At 29.9% G+C, this 4,183-nt stretch overlaps 1 long non-coding RNA gene across 1 annotated transcript; it reads left to right on the top strand.

Moving 5' to 3' along the window:
• The first annotated feature begins 8 nt into the window (after positions 1-8).
• LOC124895123 lies at positions 9-4,107 on the top strand. The gene is made up of 2 exons (XR_007051527.1): positions 9-306; positions 3,205-4,107. It is a non-coding gene; the product is annotated as an uncharacterized LOC124895123 (long non-coding RNA).
• Positions 4,108-4,183: the final 76 nt, after the last annotated feature.

Consider the following 4,183-nt stretch of genomic DNA (forward strand, 5'->3'; position numbering starts at 1 on the left):
AGATAATATCCAATTTCATACAATCCCAAATGTAATTCCACCAGAAAGGATTGAAGCGAATTAGATTTGTTGAGATTCGTGGAAGCTGTGTTTACTAAGATGGAAGCTCCAGTTGAGAGTTACTTGATGGGCTACCAAAGCTCAATGTGATTATAGTTGATACATTATTGCCGTGGGCCGTCCGTATTGGGGATCGGAGGAATATTCCGGTGGATTCATTTTGGACCATGTCTATTACCGCTTTCTCCATTTTTTATCACCATAAATTGCTACTCGCTGATGCACATTTTCAAGCCAATTTTACAGGTACTTGTTTCTTTTTTCCCCAAAATTTTGCACTCAGAGATTAAATCATGTCAAGTAACCTTACCCGTTTGCGACAACAACAATAACGTATTCGGATATGGATATATAATGTCTAGAGTGGATCTGGAGAGAGTAAGCTTGTGAGTTGATCTTATGATTTGATGCGAGATATGGTTAGAAACATATTTCCGATCAAAGCAACGCAAAACTAAGATTATGAATTTATTAAGGAGGTGTTTGCCATGAATATTACTCACTCCATTTCAACGTAGTTTGACTTCCATTTCAAAAAGTAAGACATAGTTTGTTCTGACATGAAATTTAAGAAAATAAAAAAAACTTTTTAATGTTATGATATTAAATTAAAGATATGTTAAATATATCAAAATGTATTCGATCTTGTAGTTCTAAATATGCACATGAAAAGTTAAAACTAAAAAGTTGCTAAAAAAAAATGAGAGGGGACATTTTTCTTAAATGGATTAAAAGGAAACGGAGGAAGCAATGTATTATTTATAATATTTTGATATACGTTTTTACTTTTTTTTTGAAATACTTATTTGACTATAAATATTTTTGAATTTACTTTTTGTATTTTTTTTAAATCTTTTAAATAATTTAATTTAAACATGAAATTTAGGAATCTTTTCAAGATTGTTGTCTAGGAAAAACCGTGATAATAGCTTTTAAGAGCATGGTTGAATTGACTTATCTTAGTATATTTAAGCTAAATACAATCTTTAAGCACTTTTATAATATTTGAGTAAAACAACAAAGCTTTTAAGTCAAAAAAAAGACAAAATAAACTATAAGGGGTAGTTTGGTAGATTGTATAAGATAATATTAAATGGGTTGTATTAGTAATGTTGGGATTAATAGTGCGGGGATTAGTAATATGGGAATTATTTTTTATGCAGTGTTCGGTTTGATATATTGAAAACAATATATATTGTTATATTTTAAAAAGAATATTGTTTGTTTATAAAAATACCCTTGACATATTATAACTTTGTGTATTTTCTTTGCAAAACTTTATTGTTCTTTTAAAAAAAAAAAAGTAAAAATATAACTAATTATTTACTTTGGAATTTTAAGATTCAATCATTCACTTACAAATTTTTTTTGTTATCTTTTCTTTATTTGTTCATCATTTATTTGTTGTTTCCACTCTGTGATGTTCTTACGTTGGAGGGAGATACGTGTAACTTTTGAATGAGACAATAGAATTATTATTAACATAAATTTGTGTTCCGTAAAGTGTTAAAGCTAATTAGAAAAAATATTTTATTTATGAATATCCTATTTACAAAATTAAAGTTTGTATGCAATTTATTTTTGGATTTTGACCAATAAGTATTTTTTAAGTTAATGGAGTAGTTTTTTATGACTAAAATTATTTGGAGGGATATTATTATCTTGATAAATTGAAAAGAAATAATTCACATTGAATAAATTGAAAAGATTTAGAAAAAGAATTAAAGAAATTTGAGGGCGTTTTTGTCTTGACACATATTTATCCATGAATTACTAATCCCATCAAATTGGATGTATTAGTTATACACTCTATAATACCATGTACGATGTATAACTAATTCATGTATTAGTTATACATAACTTTAAAATTGCTGCCAAACAATGTATTAAGTAATCCCACCATTTAATTCATGGATTATGAAAATAATTCACCCTACCAAACGGGTCCTAAAAGTCATAAGATAGAATTTCAAATCCATGGCTTTTGCTTAAAAGCCAAAGCTATAAGTCCATACTCCCCTTACTTTTAAGTAGAATTTTTAAGCCATAAGTCAAAAGCATCTTCATCCCTATTTTTATTTTTGGCTTATAAGTAATTCTAGTTTGACCAAATAAAAAATATATTTATCCCTTATAATTCTCACATATTTCAAAATAATTATCATGTTTGTCTTAAAACATTTGTTCTCTTCTATCATTTTTGTGTTTTCTCTCTATTTTATGTTCCTCTCTTTATGCTTGTATTTTAATTTCTTTTTCTTTTCTTCTTTTTTTCTTTCCACTTTTTTTCTCTCTTCTACTTCTCTTCCATTTTTTTCCTTTTTCTTTTTTATTTATTTTCTTTTTTCATTTTTTTTCCTTTTCCTATATTTAAGAATTCTAAATCAACTAAATTTGATTTCAAGAAAATTTAAAAAGTCTATAAATCTACATCTACAATATATTAAATTCATTAATCACTTGAAACTTCTGATGGTAAAATATATGTGCTTACAATAAAATATATGTTTTGAACTTTTTGCACTTCATTAAAAACCTTTGTAAGAGATAAAATCATCTAATTTTAAAAAATTAAAAGTTACACGTGTGAGACACGTACGGCTAAACTAGTATATTTATATATGTGGAAGGTGTTAGGATGATCTAATTGAAGCGTTTCTTAAAGTCAAATAAACTATTATTATTGATTTAATGTAATGCCAAAATATTGAATCCAAACTTAAAAGTACCGAATTAATTTGTCATGAGAAATTTTTTCACTTTTTCGGAAATGTTTTTTACTTTATGCCAAATACAACTTCAGTTAATGTTTGGCCAAGTTGTATTTGGAAAAGTGAAAAACAAGAAAAAGTTGTTCTTACTTTTTTCCATCTTCCTTCTCTCACAAAAATTCAAAAATAACTTCAATTATATTCTTGGACAAACACAACTCTAACTTCAACTTCAAAATTTTTAGTTTTCATGATCAAATACCCACTGAAATTTAAACACCACAACATATTAATCTTAGGCATATTTATATGCCCAAAGTCCATGTTTTACCCATACTTTAGCTTAGTTTGGAGGACAAATTATCTTGGATAAGTGGGTTTTGTTATACATTTGATGTAAATGAGCTAACCTGTGTAATTAGTACGATTTCAGGAGTGAATAAGGCAGGTGGAGACAAAGTTACCTACCATATGATCCTCCTTATCTTACAGAGGTTACTATAAGACATACACAGCGGGGCGTTATAGGCCGTTGGGCGGCCGAAAAGTTGCCATGAATAACTAAAAAGGGGGATTGAAGGCAGTTCTCGTGCATCGGACCCGTAGCTATAATGAAATAGTATTTTCATTAACAACATTTAACCAACCCGACAACCTGATGCTTCGACCCGCATTGAATGTTAGGCCACTATTTGAAGATAAAAGTACATCGAACCCATATGGAGTTTTACCATGAGCGAATTGTATCCATTTAGCAAATATAGGTTCAATCAAAATTTGTTTCTTCGGAGTGTCAAAGGCAAGCATACATCATTATGAACATAAAGTCCCAGGGTATGAAATTCCAGAAAGAGGTTGGCCCAACTTAAATGAGATATGATGGCTTCTTTACGATCTAACATTCTTGCCAATACATTATCTTCAATGACTACAGACTAGAAAGGACAATGGACGTGAGCAAAACAACGGGCAAACAAAGGTTGCCGAGAAGGATTGCATTGCACCCCATAGGGCTCCACGACAGGTCATGCGCTGCACTCCTTGGGATTCACCGCTAGGTCGTGCGGCACAGGGTGGTTTTCGTTTCACCCTACTCTTTTAAATCAAGGCATGTTCAAGGACTTGGGGGTAATTTCACCATATATTTATAAATACCCCAAGCACATTTTTTAGAAGACTTATACATTATTTTAGAACAATTAAGAGGGCTAAGGGTTTTCCATTAGGATTCATCTTCTATAAACTCTTCTACACTTAATTCTTTGGTATGAACAATATTACTTTTGTAAGTTTGTTTCAAAGTATGAGTAGTTAAAGGTCCTTGTTTTGGGATTGAGGCCGAACGCATGATTGTATTTCGTATTCTGGTTGAACATTATCACATGTTGTTCTTAAACTCTTTTTTGTATTTT

Source organism: Capsicum annuum, unplaced genomic scaffold, assembly GCF_002878395.1.
Source record: "Capsicum annuum cultivar UCD-10X-F1 unplaced genomic scaffold, UCD10Xv1.1 ctg80085, whole genome shotgun sequence".
NCBI classification, from domain to species: domain Eukaryota; kingdom Viridiplantae; phylum Streptophyta; class Magnoliopsida; order Solanales; family Solanaceae; genus Capsicum; species Capsicum annuum.